The sequence below is a fragment of the Pteronotus mesoamericanus genome, unplaced genomic scaffold, assembly GCF_021234165.1.
Source record: "Pteronotus mesoamericanus isolate MK-2021 breed Mesoamerican mustached bat unplaced genomic scaffold, CSHL_Meso_final contig_41, whole genome shotgun sequence".
NCBI lineage: Eukaryota > Metazoa > Chordata > Mammalia > Chiroptera > Mormoopidae > Pteronotus > Pteronotus mesoamericanus.
Genome location: NW_026555152.1, coordinates 5,541,636 through 5,563,941, shown reverse-complemented (window position 1 = coordinate 5,563,941; position 22,306 = coordinate 5,541,636). Strand labels below are relative to the sequence as shown.

At 36.5% G+C, this 22,306-nt stretch overlaps 1 protein-coding gene across 3 annotated transcripts in view; it reads left to right on the top strand.

The window, feature by feature from the left end:
- CDK8 (cyclin dependent kinase 8) overlaps window positions 1-22,306 on the top strand; it is a 132,083-nt gene that overhangs the window by 26,379 nt on the left and 83,398 nt on the right. The gene's annotated exons all lie outside the window — the stretch shown is intronic.

The following is a 22,306-nucleotide window of genomic DNA, read 5'->3' as shown; positions in this document are numbered from 1 at the left end:
TGAGAGAAAGGGAGGGTTGAGGATTATTCTGAGGTTTCTGGCTTGAATAATTAAGTTGATAGTGGTGATGCCATTACAGAGAGATTGAGTAAGACCTGGAAGAACAAGAAGCTGTGTGGGGCGGTCTTACTGAGTTGCCTTTCATTGTGTGGTTTAATTATTTAGGTCTTGAATTCTGTTTGCTGTCTAGTGGTATCTTGTCTTCTCAGATACCACATTATTTCAGAAGGAATAAGGAGATGGCTTAAAGAGGTTTTTACAGGATAAATTCAGGATAATTTGAGCATCAAAAAGAATAATAGATTATGATATGCCCATATAAAGAATCCACAAATACCTATTGATAGTTTAAAAAAAAAAGGGATATAGAAAGAGGGAGGTCTTTACAGAAAAATTCTAGTCAATAAATATGGAAAGGATGATAGAAATCAGAAAAACATTCGTATGCCACAGGAAGATGCTACCCTGGTACTGGAGCTCAGAGGGAGTGAGTCTAAGTAAGTCCATGTGTGGGTTCTTTAAGAGGAATTACTTGGGACTCTACAAATTTCTTCCACTGACTCAATCCCTGCTGGTTTTTGCAGCCAGAAGTTATGAGAACTTATTTTCCTGGCACTGGTCCCCTAGATTGGGGGTCTGGTGTGGGGTTGGGACTCCTCGCTCCCAAGATGTCCCTCCCAATTTTTATCTGCATACATGTATGTGGGACGAGCCCATGCCACGGCTGTCCCTCTTACCATTCTGGATGGATGTATTTTCTTTAATTCCATAGTTGTCAGACTTGCATTCAGCTCTATTTCTGTTGATTTTGAGTGATGGTGGTTCTATAATTTAGTTGTAATTTTTATGTGGTTGTATGAGGAGGTGAGCTGTGTTTACCTATGCTGCCAAGTGGCTGACATCAAGGCAAGAACTGGGGGACAGGTTTCTCCCAGACAGGAAGATGGGCAAAGCCACAGAGCCAGCTGGCAGGTGCCATATTTGAGACTCCATCAACCTGGCCAACACTGTTTGCCCTGCCCTGGAGATCCCCTGAGGCTCTGTCCCACCCAACTTACAGCTGTTAACAGTAGCTTTTCCAAATGAGTTGCTGGTCTTGGTTGAAGCTTCACAACTTCCTAAATTCTTTCAAACAAGCAACAGCTGGGCTGAGTCCCAGCCCCCATACCTCTTGCTAAGTGGTCCCAGGCCTTGCACTAGCAGCAGACAGCCTAGATTGAAGCTTGGCTTCACCTGGGAATCTCCAAACCCCACACAAAAAGCAGCCATCTCAGGTTGCTCTATGGCTCAGGCAGGGTGGCCCAGGCAAAACACAGGTGGGCTGACCTTGACCTGCACTACCCAGTAAACCCTCGGGCCTCTGCACCCAATGGACAGCTACAGACCACTTCGGAGCACTACCTCCCTGTCCCTTTCAGCTGTGTAGAGTGGAGGGTGGAGGTTGGTTGTCAGTGGTCACAGCCAATCTTTGCAACTGACTAGCCTGGGTAAATTCCTCCCATTGACCTGCCAACAGCAATCAAAGCTCTACTACAAGAGGAGGGTGTGCTCAGCCCACACAAAGGGCACACCTTGAATACCCAGCTTAGGTTATAGAGGAGGCTGTGTCTCTGGACCCTACAGGACACCAACTACTTTAGGCTACGCTACCAAGACAGGGAGTCATGGCAACTCTACCTAATACATAGAAACAAACACTGGGAGGCAGCTAAAATGAAGAGACAAAAAACATGGTCCAAACGAAAGAACAGATCAAAACTCCAGAAAAGAACTAAAAATGGAGATAACCAATCTCTCAGATGCAGAGTTGAAAACACTGCTCATGAGGATGTTCAAGGAACTCATTGAGGCCCTCAACAGCATAAAAAAGATCCAGTCAGAAATGAAAGACACATTAATTGAAATAAAGAACAATTCACAGGGAAACAACAGTAGAGTGAATAAAGCTGAGAATCAGATCACTGATTTGGTGCATAAGGAAACAAAAGACAACCAATCAGAACAACAAGAAGAAAAAGAAAAAAAAAACAAGGCTAACATAAGCAGCCTCTGGGACAACTTCAAGTGTTCCAACATTCATATCTTAGGGTTGCCAGAAGGAGAAGAGAAAGAGCAAGAAATTGGAGTCTATTTGAAAAAATAATGAAAGAAAACCTACCTAATTTGGTGAAGAAAATAGACATGTAAACCTAGGAAGCACAGAGAGTCCCAAACAAGATGAATGCAAAGGGGCCCACTCCAAGACACATCATTATTAAAATGCCAAAGATTAAATACAAGGAGAGAATCTTAACAGCAGCAAGAGAAAAGCAGTTAGTTACCTACAGGGGAGTCCTCATGAGACTGTCAGCTGATTTTTCAAAATAAACTTTGCAGGCCAAGAAGGGCCTGGCAAGAAATAGTCAAAGTCATGTAAAACATGGACCTACAGCCAAGACTGATCTGCCCAGCAAAGCTATCATTTAGAATCAAAGGGCAGATAAAGAGCTTCCCAGACAAGAAAAGACTAAAGGAGTTCATCATTAGGAGTTCACCAAACCATTATTATATGAAATATTAAGGGACTTATTCAAGAAAAGGAGATCAAAACTCTGAACAATAAAATGGTAATAAACACATAATTGTCAACAATTGAATCTAAAAAACAAACTAAGCAAACATGAAGAACAGAGACAGAATCATGGATATGGAGAGCTTTTTGATGGTTTCCAGATGAGGGGTGGGTATAGAGGGATGGGTGAAGAGTGAGGGGATTACGAAGTACAAATAGAGTGTTGCAGGATAGAGGATGTAAAGTACAGCATAAGTGGAGTAGCCAAAGAACTTACACTTATGATGCATGGACATGAACAATGGTGTAGGGATTGCCTGAGGGAGTGGGTGGTGCCATGTGGAGGTGGGCAAAGGGGGAAAAATTGGGACAACTGTAATAGCATAATCAATAAAATATATCAAAAAGAAAAACCTTTTTGTAATTCCCAGTGTAACTTGAGTCAGAAAGGAATCATCTGTGGATGCTAAAGCCATTTGATGAAAGCTTCTTGGGAAATAAAATATTCCTTTTGTCTCCATGTATCACCTAACAAATTATATAGTAATTGCATCTGTTAGTCAAAAGCTTAACAAAATTATCATCATGAATAGTAAGAGAGCTGCTCGTCATTGTATATATCTTCTGATGTAGTGCAATAAGGAAAAAAAAATCACCTATGAAGTATTCTTGCCCAAAATGTTTAACTTAAGTCTGTAGGTGTTTATTATATATTCCTTCCATTTTTAATTAGGTTTAAAAATTGTAAATGGTAATTTTTTTCGAAACGTGATTTTTCTTATACTCCTTGTAGCTATATGTGACAGTTTGTTAAATAATTAAATGAAATCTTTTAATGAGATTACTTAGGGATGATTTTATACATGGTGGCTTAGGACTTTAAATAAACTCTCAAATATTCATTTAAATCTATAATGTAACTAAAATAGCACTAAAAGTAAACATGAGTGACTCTAACTTCCTGAGCATTTCACCTGAACCTCCAGAAGATTAAATTGATGAGGATATGGGAATAGTGAGAAAGAGGCAGTGGTAACTATACGGATCCCATGGTTCTCTGAGAGTAAGTAGCTCTAAAGTGTCTCCTATAGTAACTTTGTTATCTGTCTGTAAGTTAAGCCAGTAAGCCACTAGTGATATGCTATGGTACCTCAATGTGATTTTAGTTTTCCTTCATTGATAATTAGTGAATGTGAGCACCTTTTCATATAATTGATTGCCACTTGAATACCTTCTTTTGTGAAATACCATTCAAATCTTTTGCATATTTTTCTACTGGGTTGTATTTTTTTTCCCAAAATTGATTTATAGGAATTCCTATCCTTCATTGAACACATGTATTGGAAAATTTTTTTTCATTTTGTGCATTGCTTGTTTACCTTTGTAACTGTCTTTTGTTAAGTTCTTCATTATAGCACAATTTAATCATTTATATTTTATGAACAGCAGTTCTTCTGTTCAATTTAAGAAATTGTGGCTTCTAGAGATCAGACAAGAAAAAGAAATAAAAGGCATCCAAATTGGAAAGGAGGAAGTAAAACTATCATTATTTGCAGATGACATGATAGTGTACATAGAAAACCCTGTAGACTCCACCAAAAAACTACTCGACCTAATAAGTGAATTTGGCAAAACAGCAGGATACAAAGTCAATATTCAGAAATCAAAAGCATTTTTGTATACCAGCAATGAAATAGAAGAAGAAATCAGAAAAAAAAATACCATTCAATATAACAACAAGAAAAATAAAGTACCTTGGAATAAATTTAACCAAGGAGGTAAAAGACCTGTACACAGAAAACTATACAACACTGAAGAAAGAAATTAAGGAAGACACAAATAAATGGAAGCATATACCATGCTCATGGATTGGAAGAATTAATATCATCAAAATGTCCATACTACCCAAAGCAATTTATAGATTCAACACAATCCCTATTAAAATACCCATGGCGTATTTCACAGAGATAAACAGACATTTCTAAAATTTATGTGGAACCATAAATGACCCCGAATAGCCTCAGCAATTTTGAGAAAGAAAAACAAAGTAGGAGGGATCAGAATACCAGACATCAAACTATACTACAAAGCCACTGTACTCAAAATGATCTGGTATTGGCACAAGAACAAACCAATAGACCAGTGGAAAAGAATAGAAAGCCCAGAAATAAGCATGTCTATTTGGGCAACTAATATTTGACAGAGGGGGCAGAAGTATAAAGTGGAGTAAAAATAGCCTCTTCAACAAATGGCGTTGGGGGAGCTGGATAGCTACATGCAAAAAATTGAAATTTGATCATCAGCTGATACCATACAGAAAAATAAACTCAAGATGAATAAAAGACTTAAATATAAGTCGCAACACCATAAAAGTCCTAGAGGAGAACATTGGCAGGAAACTCTCAGATATCCCACGCAGCAATTTTTTCACTGATATGTCTCCTAAAGCAAGGGACATAAAGGAAAGAATAAACAAGTGGGACCTCATCAAAATAAGAAGCTTTTGCACGGCTAAAGAAAACATCAGCAAAATGAAAAGGGAGCCAACCCTATGGGAAAATATATTTGCTAATGATACATCATGAAGAGGTTTGATCTCCAAGATATATAAAGAATGCACTCGGCTCCACTCCAAGAAGACAAATGATCCAGTCAAAAAAATGGGCAAAGGACCTGGGCAGACACTTCCAAGGAAGAGATACAGAGGGCCCAGAGACATCTGAAAGGATGCTCAGCATCACTAGCCATCAGAGATATGCAGATTAAAACCACAATGAGATAACACATCACACTGGTCAGAATGGCCATCATAAACAGACCAACAAACAATAGGTGCTGGCGAGGCTGTGGAGAAAAGGGAACGGTAGTACACTGTTGGTGGGAATGCAGACTGGTGCAGCCATTGTGGAAAACACTGTGGAATTCCCTCATAAAGCTAAAAATGATACACCCAGATACTGCCTTTTGATACAGCGATTCCCCTGCTAGGACTATACCCTAAGAATCTCAAAATGCCAGTTCAAAAGAACCTGTGCACCCCAGTGTTCATAGCAGCACAATTTACAATAGCCAAGTGTTGGAAGCACCCTAAATGCCCATCAGTAGATGACTGCATTAAAAAATGGTATATTTACAAAACGAAAGACTATGCAGCAGGAAGAAAAAAAACTATTACACTTCACGACAGCATGGATGGAACTAGAGAACATTATGCTAAGCGAAATAAGCCAGGGCGAAAGACAAATACCGTATGATCTCACCTATAAGTGGAACCTAACCAACAAAACAAAGATGCAAGGGAAATAAGACCAGTAAGACTGAAAGAAAAAAGAAACCAACAGAGACAATAGGTAAGGGGGGAGGGGTGGCTGGGAAAAAGGAAGGGAAGTATCGAGTCAAGGAACATATAGCAAGGACTCATGGACAAAGCCAAAGTGGCGAAGGATTGAGGGAGGGAGAGAGGGGAGGGAGGTAGGGAAAAATGGTGGGGGGAAGGTGGAGACAAATGTATTTGAAAAATAATTAATTAATTAATTAATTAAAAAGGAAAGTGGCTTCAAATTTGATTTTTCAGTATTTAGATTTCAATACACTTGGGGTTGAGTTTTTATATTGTGTTAGGGTCAAGATTTATGTTATAGGTTTGTAATTACTATAACTTTATTATAAGGCTTTATAATAAGTATAAGTCAGTACGTCTTCCACTTAGTTCTTCAAGATGATTATGGCTAATCTAAGCCCTATTTATTTGCGTACACGTTTTAGAATTAGCTTATCAATTTCTACCAAATACATACATGCACATGGACACACAAACCACAAATCTTACTGGCATTTTTATTGTGATTGCTTTGAATCTAGATCAGTTTTGGGGGGACTTAACATTTTCAGGATACTGAACCTTCTAATCCATGAACAAGTTAAACCATTTATTTAGAACTTTAATTTCTCCCAGTCTTCATAATTATCAGTGAAGTTCTTAGACATTTTTTGGTATGTTTTTGAGTAGGTATCTGATTTTTCTTACTGTGAATTATTAAGTTCATTTTCTATTTGTTGTTAGTCCATAGGAATACAGTTGGGTTTTGTATGTGGACATTGTATCCAGCAACCTTTAAATTTGCTTGTAAATGTTAATAATTTGTCAAAAAATTATCTAATTCACAGTTTTATCCCTAAGACTGCCCTACCATAATCCAATACACCAATACTATTTTTTTGTAAAACCTATTTGATTTTTCTTGAGTGCTATATTGCACTTCAATTGGAAGTCATAAATATTTGATATTCAATTAATGTGTTGTAAAGATTGGCTTTCTTATCTACTAGTTGTAGTTCAAGTATTTTATTAAACGTCATTTTGTGTATGTGTGTACACACACACACACACACACACATACACACACACACAAAATTAGAGAAACCAGCCCCAGGAAGATGCTAGTTCTTACCATGAGCATCTTTTAGAAATAACATAAGCATAACTGTATTAAAATATGTTAATTAAAGCAGCTTTAAAAACTGTAATCTGATTTATGAAAGTTGTGCTAATTTATACTTTTCGGAAATAGTTCTTGTTTTTCTTTCATTTATTATTTATCTATCGAGCAATTGTAAAGTGCCTGTTGTATCAGGCACTTAATGAGTCAGAGAGCTTATAGTTCAACAAGAGTAGGAGTCAGGGTTTGGAAGGAGATAAATTATTGTAGTAGAGTAATACTGATCTCATTGTAGTATGCTCTGGGTGTTATAGGAACAAAAAAAAGGATCATCTAATCCATAATGGAGGAAGACTGTATGCTAAATATTAAAAGAGCAGTTGCAGTGTGATTGCTGAGTACCATATACATACTCCACATAAACTTTTCCTCCTTTCCCAGGTCCCTATAAACAAATGTCTTGGAAGTTCTTTAAATTACCTCTTTTGCTTTCTTTTCACTGATTAGTTAACATTAAGTAACATTAAGTAACATGAGTTGATATCTCATTATATTGAGATACAGGTATTTCAGTACCTTCATCATGTTGGTATTTGGGTTTTTAAAGAAAGTGAGTTTTTATATCATAAATGTAATATATGTTTTCTGAAATTTTGGAAAATAAAAAAATCACATATAAAATGTTAAAATGAATCCAAATATAGAAAGACAGAAATTCAGACTGGAAGAAAACATAAGGTATTGAATAGTTCTTTTTTGAGTGGTAGACAAGTAAATGACATGCACCAAACTTATACCAAAATTTCTGCAGTGAAGCTGAGTGTTTTTTAATCATGTTTATTCTATTACAGTTGTTTCCATTTTCCCCCCTTTGCCCTCCTCCACCCATCCCACCCCGCCCCCCTCTCCCACTCAATTCCCACTCTATTGTCCATGTCCATGGGTCATTCATACATGGTTTTTGTTTAGTCCCTTCCCCTCCTTTCCACCATTGTCCTCCTTCTTCTCCCCCTCTGGTCACTTTCCATCTGCTCCATGTTTCCATGCCTGTGGTTTATTTTGTTTGTTAGTTTATTTTGTTAAATAGATTCTACATATGGTATTTGTATATATGGTATTTGTAGGTTAGTTTATTTTGTAGAATAGATTCTAACATAGATCATATGGTATTTGTCTTTCACTGACTGGCTTATTTCACTTAGCATAATATTTTCCAGTTCCATGCATGTTATCACAAAAGGTAGGAGTTCCTTCTTTCTTTTATTAAATGCAGATTGATTTTACTTATTGATTTTTTTAAATGTCAAAATCCATTATAAAATATTAAAAAATTTAAATCCATTATAAAGTCTCAGCAATTAAAATAACATGACACCAGCACAGAAATAATCAAGTAGAGCAATGAAATAAAGTGAGCATTCTAGAAACAAATGTATATATCTAACAATGTAATATATTATTAAATTGATATTTCAAATCAATGGGGAAAATAAGGCTTATTCAACAAATAAGGTGCATGGACCACTAATACTTGAAATAAAACAAATATAGAGCCCTATTTCACACATTATAGAACAAATATTCAGGTGAGTTAAAAGTCAATGTGTAAAATCTAAGGAGTTTTAGGAGAAAATACAAACTAATATTTTTCTTACCCTGAAGTAAAATAGTCAAACACAGAAGCTATAAAGTAAAATATTGACAATATGACTATATTGAACATTTAATATATACAGTAATGTACATATATAAAAGGTTAAAGGACAATTAATAGAATAGGAAAGTATTTGCAATACATCTAAAAAACAGTTAATAGTTTTTTTTTCTGGAAAATTCTACAAACATTTAATCAAAAAATGGATAAAGAATACCAAAAAGTCATGTAAAACTTTTTAAAAATAGTAGAAATAGGCAAGAAATATACTAAGACAGATTTAGTTTCCACAGATAATAAAGTAACAACACATAATTGTCACAGATTAATAAGTATTAAAAATATTGGTAATGTCAAGTATTGGTAACTGTGGAAGGAACTGGGTATTGATAGACTCCTTAATCTTCATCTTCTATCTTCTTAAAGCAGTCCCTTTTGCATATCTTGCAATGCTGATCGGGTCTATCTTTTAGCCTTCTTTTGTCTGGGATACTTCTTTCGCCTTTCATTTTAATGGAGAGCCTTGCTTGGTAGAGCCGTCTTGGTTGAAGGCCTTTGGAATATTTCTTGCCATTCCCCTCTGGCTACCAACAAAGGCTGGCATTCCTTTCTGTTGAGAAGTCAGCTACTAGCCATGTTGGGGCTCCCCAATATGTTACTACCTCTTTCTCCTTTGTTTCCTTTAGGGTTCTCTGTTTGTCTTTGATATTTGCCATTTTAATGATGATGTGTCTTGGAGTGAGCCTCATTGGGTTCCTCTTGCATGGGACCCTCTGTGCTTCCTGGACTTGTGTGACTTTTTCTCTCCTCCAATTAGGGAAGTTTTCCATCATTACTTTTTCAAACAGGTTTTCTATCCCTTGCTCCTCTTCTTCTCCTCTGGTATCCCTATTATACGGATATTATTATTCGTATATGTGTTCAGGCTGTCCTGCATTTCTCTCAATGCTTCTTCATTTTTTTGAGTCTTTTTTCATTTTCTTGCTCTTTGTAGAAGCTTTTTTCTACCTTATTCTCCAGCTTAGCTGATTCAGTCCTCCGATTCATCTAGCCTGCTTTTGATTCCTTCTACTGTGTTCTTCAATTTGGAAATTATATTCTTCATTTCCTTTTGCCTCTTATTGATAGTTTTTATGTCCTTTTTCATGCTGATACAGTTTTCAGTAAGTTCTTTGTAGTTTCCCTGTAGTTTTTTATAATTCTCTCTGAGCTGGCTGACCTCATTGAACTTCCTTAAAACCGTTGTTTGGAACTCAAAGTCTGATAGTTTACTTGCCTCTATTTAATTTATTTCTCTTTCTGGGGATTCCTCCTTTCCCTTTGACTGGGGGTTGTTTCTTTGTCTTTCCATTATTTGTGAGGCTCTTCTCTTTTGTTTCTGCTTCTTAAATTGATCTGTCTTAATTTCCTGACTTTGTGGTATGAACTTCTATGGTAGGAAGACTGCGGTGTTTTTCTTTTTTCTGGATCTGCCTCTGATGATGTCAGATGGTGACCCTGTCTGACCTTAGGCAGTCTGTTCGAGACTTCCAGGAATCTGCCATCTGTGGCTGTCTCCTTCAGCTTTTAATCTAGTCACTCTGCATTCAGCAGACCGGCTTAGACACCACAGGGTGGGACAGAATCCCTCTTGTGGGCGGGGTTATTGTGTCCTCTCATGCTGCCGCTGCTCATGGGAGTGGTCTGCCTGAGGAAGATGGCTGTTGCCATCTGGGGGAGGAGTGAGCACCAGGATCCCAGAGGCTACTCTTTCAGTTCTCTTCCCAAAGCGTCCTTCCCCATCCTCAGGCATCTCTTGCCCACTTTGCCCCTGCCTTTGCCGGAGACCAAGGTAAGTGACTGCAAATAAAAATTTATGTGTTTGCCCTTTGAACATCTCTTTGCATCTCTAGCCATCTGTCTCTGGCAGAGAGTAACCCTGCCATTTTTTGCAGCTGGCTGTTATCTGTGTACTTTTTTGGGGGCTCTGGTGCTGTATGCTGGTGATCTCCGCTTCTGGTTTATAGCCCGCTCTTTTCAGGGGCTCCAACTGGCTGTTTCAATATCCTTCTGATTCTGCCGCCCGTGGGCACCCAGTATACCTTCTCAAGTCTCTTCTGCACTCCTTACCAGTTAGATTGTGCTAAAGCTGATTCTTCTGTCTGTCCAAGGTTATAAGGCTCCTCTCTCACTATTGTTCAGTTTGTTCCATGTGATTTCTCCACAATTTTGTTTTAATTCCAGGTTGGTCCTGGGAGGAAGTCATTGTGACTTCCACTCCTCTGCTATCTTGATTCCTGCATGGAAGCTGTATTATTTCCTATTCTTTGGTCATAGGGATATAACTAATGTATTTAATAGATTTCCTGTGTTAGAATAATTAATTTGTGATATAATCTAATCCTAGGCTTGATTTAAGAGAATTCCTTTTACAAGATTTCATGTGTTTATTTTAATGCAAATTATAAATCATTGTAATTTTTTGGCAGAAATATTATTAGACAAGTAAGTATACAGTCTTCAGTTTCTGTTTTGTTTTGTTTTGCTTTTAATAAAACAGGAACTAACAGCAGCTATAAAATTTAGATAATTTTTTAAAATCTCATTTAGATGTCATTTACATTTATTCTTCCCTTGAATTTATGATACAAGACAGCAAGAAAATTATTTTCTTGAGTCGCATGGCTTAATTATTAATAAGATATTTTGGTCATCTTTTTGGGAAGCCCAAATAAAGAGTGTAAAAATAAAAAAAATTCTCATTAGATTTCTTTTGTAAAGATCTTACCTGTATTAGGTAGAGAGAGGGATGAGGTTTATTAGACTTAAATAGGAAAGTTACTATTTTACATCCAAAGCCCAGACTACAAAATAGAGAGCTATATCTAAACAGAGCTATCATAGAGTTCACTAATGTGTGATAACTTTCATGCTAATGCTTAGTGTAAGTACATGATTGCACTTTGGTGGTCTACTAAATATTTAAACATATTTTTATGTTCTTTAAATTGCATATGTAATTCAGCTATCAGCAGTCACTTCACCCAGCAGGTTTCATGCCTTCTACTGCTTCAGATCTTGTCTTCCATTGTTTTCAACCCCTGGCATTCTAAACTCTTAACTCAGCTCCTCTAACCCCCTACTTCCCCTACTCTACACTCTTCTCCTGTACCCTCCCCTCATCCCAGCATATGCACACTGAGCAATGTAGACTTTACTGAAGTGTTTGTAAAAGAAATAGAAGAGCTTCATATGCTTCAGAAGTTCCTAATAAACACTCCTGTTTTCAGTCCCTTTCTTTTTGATTCTGCCTTTGTTCAGCATCCAGCATCACTGACCTCCAGTTCACTCTTGATGTGCTTGCTGCCTCCTTCAAACTCTTCTTTGCTTTCACATTTGCAAATCTGAACTCTACAATTTGTGGTAAAACAAAGAGACCCTTTCCATGCCTCAATGCTTAGAAGCCCTAGGAGATGGGGAAAATACTTTATTCAGTTACACTTAAGTGAAAAAGCCCTATTAAATGTGAAATCGATCAATTATGTTTGATATATATAAAATGTATATACACATGTAACATTTTCATACATATATGTAAAAAAATAGTTAATCTGATCTCTTGGTAGAATTCTCAAATTGGGAGTCATATGAATGGATTAAAATAGCAACAATGAAATGGTAATTGCTCAAAAATATTAAAAATCAAAATAATATATGTTCAGATTTTAAAAAGAAAAATCTTATAGAGTGTATAAGAAACAATTGCATCTTTGATCATCATATCTATTGATACCTTGTGATTCTTGCTTTTAAGAGGCAAGTACTTGCAAGACTTGGCTATTCTCTATAATTTCAGCATAATGTTGTATTATTCCTCCTATTTCTTTATTTTTAAATTTTGGACTTAGCTTTTGAGTTCCTAAAATGGAATATGAAGGATCTAGCTCTGTTATGCACTCCCCTCTTCTCTGTATATAATTACAGACTTTCCTGCCCCATCTTCATAGGATGTCTTAGGCATGTGGGATATAGTATTATCCTGCGTATTTCCATACATTGTCTCCTGTGTTGGATCCTGATTTCTGGAACCCCATCATCTATTTGCATTTATTTGCTTATTTATTTGAAGCACTTGCTTGAGAACTTCCTGACAGAAGGTGAATGGAAGACACTTTTTTTTTTTTTTGGACCTTGCATGGCCAAAAAATGCCTTTATTCATCTTGTATTAGTTAGGTTTACACATCAGAATCACAATATTAGGCTCATGGAGTTCATATTAATAGAAATGCCTCCCAAATTTTGGGGTATTTGGAGAAGTTTTAGGGAAAGAGTTATTCATGTATTTGTTATAAAGCTAATTTAGAAGGAGAATTAAGTGTGCCCATATGTTTGTTTGCACGCATATCAGTGACAGAGATAGACACATTATGTGTCTCTGTCCCTCTACCTCTCCCTCTTAGCTGGTAAGTGGTTGAGCGAAGGTAGTATGGATTTTCCAGGGGTCTTCTATCTTGTCGTTACACCATTCTCCACTCTTGGACCTTGCAGCTCAAAGTATGATTCCCAGAAACAGCACCCATATCATGTGGGAGCTTGTTAAAAATGCAGAATCTCAGGATAAAACCAGACCTAAGAAAGGAGAATCTGCATTTTTACAAGACACCCAGGTGATTTATGTGCACATTATAAACTGCTCTGTGGTTTAACCTGACCTATGAGCTCAAAAATGGCTTATCGCACTATCATCTTGCTCCAGCCAGGGAGATGGGGAAAAGAGGAAGGGCATGCACATTTATTTTTAGGGCATGAACTGAAAGCTGCCCATATCACTTTCACTCAGATTTCATTGGTCAGAACTTTGTCATGTAGCTACATCGATCAGTAAATATTTAGTTGGATAGATAATATGCTCAGGTATGCTTGGCAGGCTCTGTTACTAAAAGGAAGAAGAGAAGAATGAATATGGGAGGAAACTAGCAGTGAGGCTTTGGCTGGATATGGAATTCTAGGTTGGAGATCCTTTGTAAAATCCCAGAATTTTAAATGTATTACTATGCTGTCTTCTAACTTTGGTATTGTTGAAAACATCAATACCATTCAGATTCCTGGTCTTTGTATAAACTTGTTTTTATTCCCTAAAGCTTTTAAGATCTTTTTTTCTTTTTACACTTACATTTTCTGTAACTGTCATGATTATGTACACTTGTGGTTCTTATTTAATTTATTGTGCTGAGTACTGAGATGTAGGGCAGGGGTTTTCAGTTATAAAAAATATTTATCCTTAAGTTCTATAAAATGTTCTTATTTATTTGATATTTTCTCTCTCTAGATTTTTAAAATCTTTTTGTTCACTTTTATTTTTTAACTTTCTTTCAACCTTTATGTTAATTTTTTTTCTGCTTTCATATGTATTTTTTATTTGTCATCTGATTCTTTTTTTATAACTTTGTCTATATTTTATGGATGCAATAACTTATCTCTTTGTGAAGATATGGTTGTTTTAATGTTCTTTTCTCCTTTGTGCATTGTCTCTATTTCCTCTAAGCTCTTTTGGTCTCTCCTTATTAGAGGTTTTCCTTAAATATTGTGATTCTCAGCAATTTATTAATACTTGATCATGCAGCACCAAAACATTGAAGGATCTGCTATCCTTGCTTATAAGGAGATCAGGTAGGAAACAAGTCATATTTTATGGACTCCCTAGTTCTCAGTATCTGTAGATCTTTTCTTTTGGGCTTCCCCAAAAGATGACTAAAATATCTTATTAATAAAGCAAAGTCTTCTTTTAACTCCAAGGTCCTTCACGCTGTACAGTCTTTGTTGCTCACTGCAAAAAGACAGAACATGTCTCAGCAAGGAGGCTTAGCTCATAGAAAATCCTATTAACTTTATCCCTCACGCATTACCATTCATTGTTGTAATACTTCAGGGGTCAGCAAACAATTGCCCATGGCCAAATTCAGCCCATATTCTGTTTTTTTCACTGTCCATGAGCTAAGAATGGTTTTTACATGCTTAAAGGATTTTATTTTTTTTTAAATGTACAACAGACTGTTATGTGGCCCACAAAGCCTAAAACATTTATAATCTGGCTCTTTACAGGATAGTTTGCTGATCCCTGCTACTCCTGTATTTCCTCCCCCAAAAAGGGAAACTAGTCTCTGCTGGCATGTTGTGCCCTGAATAGACTTACCATAAACTACTCTAGAAAATTAAGACTTAATTATTATTAATGGGTCATATCTTAAGAACGAAACAAAAAAATATGAAGCAAGATATGCTGGAACAGATCTCAACTTACCCATAGAATGTTACTCTTTACTAGAGGCAAGGCATGTCCAGATGACAGAACTCAAATGAATTCACCATAGTTTGCCAGTTAGCTAGTTAATTAGCCAGAGATTAAAAAAAAAAAAGTTGATATATACAAACTGAGAATGGATCTGCTTCTGTGGTGATCAATAATGTTGGGATGCTCTGGAAACAAATTACTTCAACATTAATGCTTCCTAAAGAGAGAACTACTATAAAGGTAAAAGTCCTTTAAAAAAACAAGATAACAAGATGGTTAAAGAAAATGCCCTGGCTGATCCTTATGGCAGACAGGGATCCCTCACTAAGATCTCAGCCCACATGATAAGAAAAGACCAAATCTTTAAAGAGGTCCAAGCAGGCTATTACAGAATGCAGTGACTATCTCCAGAGTTGAAAAAGGGAGGAGTGTAGGGAGAAATCTGAGTGCAGATTACTAAAGTGAACCTCCGGTGCTGTCAGAACAATTTCTTTGTGGCCTCAGAGGTCCTCAAATGGAACCTAGGGAATTTTTCACATCAAATTATGTACATAGATGAGGAGAAATTGATTAGTGAACTCAACCAATGGGAAACTTTATTGAAATTGCTGAGCATGTTGTGACCTATGTCTCATCTCTCACCAGCATAATCTTTGATTAAAACAGTAAAAGTGAGGCATGAACAAGAGCCCAACCTCAAGGTACTTTTGAACACCTCCAAATGTTTTTCATACAAGGGTTTTGAATGTGTCCTGGTCATTGTTTGTTTATTCTTGGGGTAGACTTAAAGCCTTTCCTTGTTTGAAATCGACAGTTCAAATAGCAAAAAACATACTCAATTTTGTGTTCCCAACCTGAGGAATTCCAATGTCTGTCTTGGATGAGGGTCATCCGTTTTGCTAAAACTACTATTTCCAAGCTTTTCAAAGCCTTTCCACTTACTCAGAAACTTAACTGTACGTATCATTTCTAATTTTCAAGAAAGGTAGAAAGAACAAAGGGAATTCTGAAACTAATATTACCAAAGGTCTTAGAACTTCTGTGGCCTAAGATACTGCCATTGTCTTTAATGACAGTGAAATCAATTCCTTCTGGGGCTCAAACACTTTTCAATTATTAGTCAGTACAGGAACTATCTTTGATACTATACTCTAAGCTACTACAAGCAGACATGACAATACTGTCTGCCAGGAACCCATGCCACATGTCAGTCTTAACCATCAGCAGGTATAAACAGCCTTTCCTCACATCTTACAAACAACCGCTATGTAACCTAAAACCATGGTCTTTTGAAAGACACAGAGAAAGACAGTCCTTGAAGGAAAGAACTTATCTCCTGGTTAAAACTAGTATGGCATTGAAACTGCTTGAAATCATGTCTCTCAATTAAAAAGGCGGAAGTCAGCCTTGAGTCACTGGAAGTTTCTTAGGAACCTTCTAGTATCAGAAAGTCTTTGGAAGGAGAGTGCCCCAACTGAAGACCTCCAGAACACCACTAGTATTGTCATGCTTTAATCTCTGTTAGCCTGTTGTTTCCCTAGCTATCTTCTTTGCTCTTTTGCTGTTAAGGTTACCTTTATGTTATTTAAAAGGCCTCTAATTCTGAAAATTGTTCTTTTCATTTTTAGTCACTCCCTGATATGAGCCTGGATAATATTTACCCATGATTTGACTAAAACATACAATCAAGCTTGAAAGCCTTAGTCCATTCAGGTCACTGTAACAAAAATAGCGTAAGTTGTGTGGCTTATAAAAAACAGAAATTTCTCTCAGTACTGGAGGCTGGGAAGTCCAAGATGAAGATAGTGACAGACTCAGTGTTTGCTGAGGGCCTGATCCATAAACAGCTGTCTTGTTGCTGTGTCTTCACATGGTAGCAAGGGCAAGAGAACTCTCTGGAGTTGCTTTTATACGGGCACTAATCCCATTCATGAGTGCTTGCCCTCCCAAAGGACCCACTTCCAACACATTGAGATTAGTTTCAAGCTATGAATCTTATGGGGGACACAAACATTCAGTCTCTAGCACTGACTATTGGGTTTATACCCATTTTCCTCTTGGAGTCAGCCAGCTTTCAATTCCTTATAATGAATCAATTTGTTTTCTGGGTAACTGGACTCAAATGTTAAATAATTTTCTGAATAGCAAGCCCCACAAAAGGCCATCTCTCATATAGTTAGTAGGAAAGAAGATTGCTGTCTCTACCAAAACAGTACACAGGGTTCTTTCATAGGAGGTGGATTTTGTAACTTAACTCTAACAGAAATAGGCCTTGGACTAGAGAATAGATAATATATATGGAGCCTGTTTCCCTTTCACAGACCTTGCAATGAAGACAGATTACTTAAATCCAACCCCAAGCTCTTCTGCTTTAGAGCTACCTTATGATACTGACACTACAAATTTCATTACCTGGCACTAGATCACTCTTGATAGGTGACATTGAAGTGTTACAGTACTCTTAAGACAACTCCAACAGGGGTATTTTGCCCCAAAAGATAATCAGGTGGCTCCTAAAGACTGATACTAAATTTGTGGCATAAAAGTCTATTGGCTACTACCTGCCAACTAGTCAGGGATTGGTATGTAACCTTTGTAAACTGATGACTCTTTTCAGGATAATTCCTGATGTCTCCCAGAATCCATTTTGGCCCATCAGTTTCCTCACTTGGAAACAGTCTGAGAATCTAAGTCCCCAACCACTTAAAGGGATTCTGAATTGTTTCATTCTCACATCAAGCTTCTACACTTCCAGCTTTACAAGAGGCTCATTAAGTAAGAAGAATTTTACATACCAAGGTTCAGAGAATAGTAGTGGAACTAGACAGTGCAAACACGACCAAAAGAATTCTTCATCCAAGAGTCTGTGTAAACAGGTAGTAGTTCAGGAAAGAGATACTTTAGATATAATATTGATCTGGTATAGGGGGAGATGTCATGCTTACAACCCTTCAATCCTTTCTGGGATCTTTACTATTACTAAAAAGACTGGTGAAGCAAAGAAAATAATCACAGAATTGATAATTTTGCCAATAACCCCACATTTGGTTTTGCAGGCTCTTTAAATAAAGTGGGATCTATTTTCTTAGCATAGTTTTGGCACTCCTGGATCCTGGCTTAGAAGCAGGCTGCAGGATAGACCTAGAGAGTATTATGCTAAGCAACATAAGTCAGAGAAAGTCAAATACTGTGTAAGTCCACATATATGCAGAATCTAACAACAAAACAAATGAACAAAGAAAATGAAACAAACTCATAGATATATACGGAGAACAAACTGATGGTTGCCAGGGGCAGTGATGTAGGGGGTGGGCAGAAAAGGAGAAAGGGGATTAAGAATGCAAACTTCAAGTTATAGAATAAGTCACGGGGATGTAATGTAAAGCATAGGAAATATAGTCATTAACATAATAACTATGTATGCTAACAGATGGTTACTAGACTTACTGTGGTTATAACCTCAAAAGTATATAAATGTTGAATCACTATGTTGTACACCTGAAAGTAATATAATATTGTACGTCAAGTACAACTTAAAAAATTAAAAACTTTTTAAGTATACTGCAGACTCCATTTGTAATCCTTTTCTTAGAATATTTGTTGTAGTGCTTTAAGTGTGTAAACTCCAGAGTATTAAATGCTGCTGCACAGTTTCTTTGTAAGAAACTCTGATTTTTACAAAGGTTCAACTGACCCTTGGACCCTCCCCGAGCTTGTTATTTCGTCATGAAACCTCATGTAGTTACAAAGATTTGGTCTGATCATGTTCCTAGATGGTAATGCGAGGCAGGATTGGGGGTGGGGGGTGGGAAAGGGACTGAGAACCAAATCAAAACTATCCAAAACCACACATTGACTACATTAACATGGCTTTAGTATTTGACTTAATATGGCTTTACTACTCCAGGGACTCTTGCCTAGGAAGATGAAGTTACAAATGATCTTGTTTGTTTCAGGAATGTCCCCAAAATACATTTATCCAAAAAACAAACTTCTCATAACCCCTTTCCCAGGACAATACATCCCTCAACTAAGCTTATCAAAAACTCTGCTCTTTTAGACTCCATTTGAAACTCTTGCCTGTTGCCATTATATTACTGTTATCTCTGCCTTATCCCAATCATGCCACTGCAGTGAAAGACCTCCATTGAACTAGATCCCAAAAGCCTCATAAATACTGCCCCTCCCCCACCCTGAGATACTACTAATATTCTGAAAAGGCAAAAGACCCCCTTACTCTTTTGTTTTCTGTTGATTTTGTTAAGAAATCAGCTGTTAGTTCAATTAACCGTTCCTTTGTATGTAATGTGTCTACATTCTTGTGCTCTCTTTTTCAATCATTTTCTTTCTACCTAAAAAACACCCTTGTTATGTATGCTGCTATGATTCATAATGCTTCTTGTATTTGTAATTTGCTGTCATTAGTTTTAGAAAATTCTCAGCCATTGTGTCTTTAAATATTGGTTGTGCTCTCTCTCATCTCTTTCTATTCTCGCTTGATGGGATCCAATTATATGTATGTTAGTCCTTCTCATCAGTCTTACCTATGTCTCATATCCTCTTCTTCATGGTTTTCATCATTTTGTCACTTCATTCTTTATTTTGAATATATTCCTCTGATCTCTTCTAGTTCATTAATAATCCCTACTGCTGTGCACCTCTGCTTCTAAACCCATCCATGTGTTGTTAAATGCAGCTATCTTTTCAGTTTTGGCATATTTTTCTCCCCAGTAATTTGTTGTATCCTATTCTTGGGCTTTGAGACTGTCAGAATTCTCAGTCTTTTATCATCTTGAAAATTATATGCTAAAAACTGTATAGGCTATCTGGAGTTTTTATGAGTCGATTTCTATTGTTTGTAGTTTCTGTTCATTGTCTTATCTCCTAATGTGCCTGGTTATTTTTATTATATTTTAGATATTGTGTTTGAAATTTTGCTTTAGAAGTAACTTTATACCTAGGAGATTTTCTCTTCCAGCAATTAGCACTTTAGTGGCGCCTGAAAGAGCTAACAGTGTGGGATTACATTAATCTGCTTTCAGGGTTTGATATTTGAAACTGAGTTTCAGTATCCCTAATAATCAGTATGCTTCTCATTCATGTTATTTTTAGAGTACTTTTCTTTGGACTCTCAACCAAAAGTGCATAGGTATTTCCTAGTACCCTTTCCTTCTTCCTCCCTGACTTTAGTGGTCCTTGTACTATTAAGTTTTATCTCTTTAACGCTGCAAGGCTATCAAAGGCATCATTCAGCTTTCTTCTAGGACTAAACATAACTCTTGACTAGCATTAAATCCTGAGTTAGCTTGTTAATTATCTACTATTTGTACCATATAAATTAATTTTATTTTGTTATAATGTTTCTTATAGTCTTATTGTAGTTTGCAATAAGATTGCTGCCTTTTTTGTTTGAATAATTGGAATGTTTATTTTCAGCCTTTTTTGTTTGAATAATTGGAATGTTTATTTTCTTTTCCAATGAAATGTTTTGTCGAATATTTAAAGGCAATAAAAAGAGGATGTTTAGGTTGAAGCAGGGCGATGGCTTTGATACTTCAATACTTCCCACCTTTTACTCCTTTGCTCCTGAGTGATCTCATTAAATTTTAGGGTTCTATTAAAGTTTGAAAAACTTGCCTTGGAAGAAAATCTCCCATCAAGTGCTTTTAAACATATTCGAGGCATATAAAGAAACATAATAAAAAAAATTATGAATATTTTTATCCTCTACTTAAGGGATAAAACATTACAAAATTAAAACTCCTTGTGTACCCTTCTGTGGGAGGGAGAATAATGGTCTATGAAAGAGGTCAGTGTCTTAACCCCTGGAACCTTGAGTATGTTGTCACATGGCAAAGGAGAACTAAAGTTGCTGATGAAAGATTTATAATCAGTTGACCTTAAAATAGGACGATTATCTGAGTGGGCCCAATGTAATCACAAAGATCCTAAAAGTGGAAGAGGGGAGATATAAATGACAGAGAAAGAAATGTGACATCAGAAGCAAGGTTAGAGTGATATGATATGAGAAGTACTTTATCCATTGTCAAGAGGAGACATTACAACTGATACCAAAGAAATACATATCATCTTAAGAAACTATTATGAACAGTTACATCTCAACAAATTTGGTAACTTGGAAGAAATGGATAAATTCCTAGAAATCTGTCAAGATTGAATTATGAAGAAATAGAAAATCTGAACAGACCAGAACAAGTATGGAGATTGATTAAATAATCAAAGGCCTCCCAACAAAGGAGAGCATAGGACTGGTTGCTTTCCTAGTGAATTTAAAGAGTTAATACCAATCCTCAAACTCTTTCAAAAAAAATTAAAGAGTAGAGAACACTCCTAAACTCATTTTCCGAGGCTAGAATTACACCGATACAAAGCCAGAGGGACACTGCAAGGCTGTATATGACATATAGTACAATCCCTAAAATACAACCCCTAAAAAAGTGGACTTGTGTTGTGGAGGGCGAGCCTTTCGTAATACAGGCCTTCCCCTGCTAGATAAGTGTCCTAGGAACCCATCTGTATCAGTGTACCAGCTGACCTTGTTGTGAGAGGCTGTGTTCAGCTTCAGTGAATTTTTTTTGAAGATTCTTTCACTGTGTTTACTCATTTCATGATGAGTGATTTATGAGTGCACTTGCCCACACTGGGCTGAATGTTGAGCAGTGTTTGACTTAAAAACAGCATGACCCCTGTGCCCGACCCCTATTCACCTGATCTCACCGCAAGGAATTTTTTTTGTTTCTCTGGATGAAAAAAAGTCTTCAAAGGGAAACGTTTTGCTGATGTGGAAGAGGTGAAACAAAAAAAAAAAAAAAAAGGCAGAATCACTAAAAGTCATCAGAATTGGTAAGTTCAAAACTATTTTGAGCAGTGGAAAAAAATCTCTATAGGTATTTATTGCATCAAATGGAGAGTACTTTGAAGGTGACTGAAATTTAAACATGTAAGAATAAATACACATTTTTTTAATAAATAAATTCCAGATTTTTTGTGTGTGTGTCCCCTTCAAATAGCATCATACTAAATGCTGAAAAGGTAAAAGCTTTTTCTCTAAGATTAGAGTGTCCATTCTCATCACTCCTATTCAACACAGTACTGGAAGTCCTAGCCAGGGTAATTAGGAGATAAAAATAAATAAAAGGCATCCAATTCAGAAAGAAGTAACGTTGTTTTTGTTTGCAGATGATATGACCTTATATGTATAAAATCTTAAAGACTGTACAAAAACATTTAAAATTAATCAACAGATTCAGTAAATTTGCAGGATTTAAAATCAACACACAAAAATCAATTGCATTTTTATACACTAACTACAAAGTATCTGAAAAAGAAATTAAAGCAATTTCATTTAAAATAGATCTAAAACAATAAA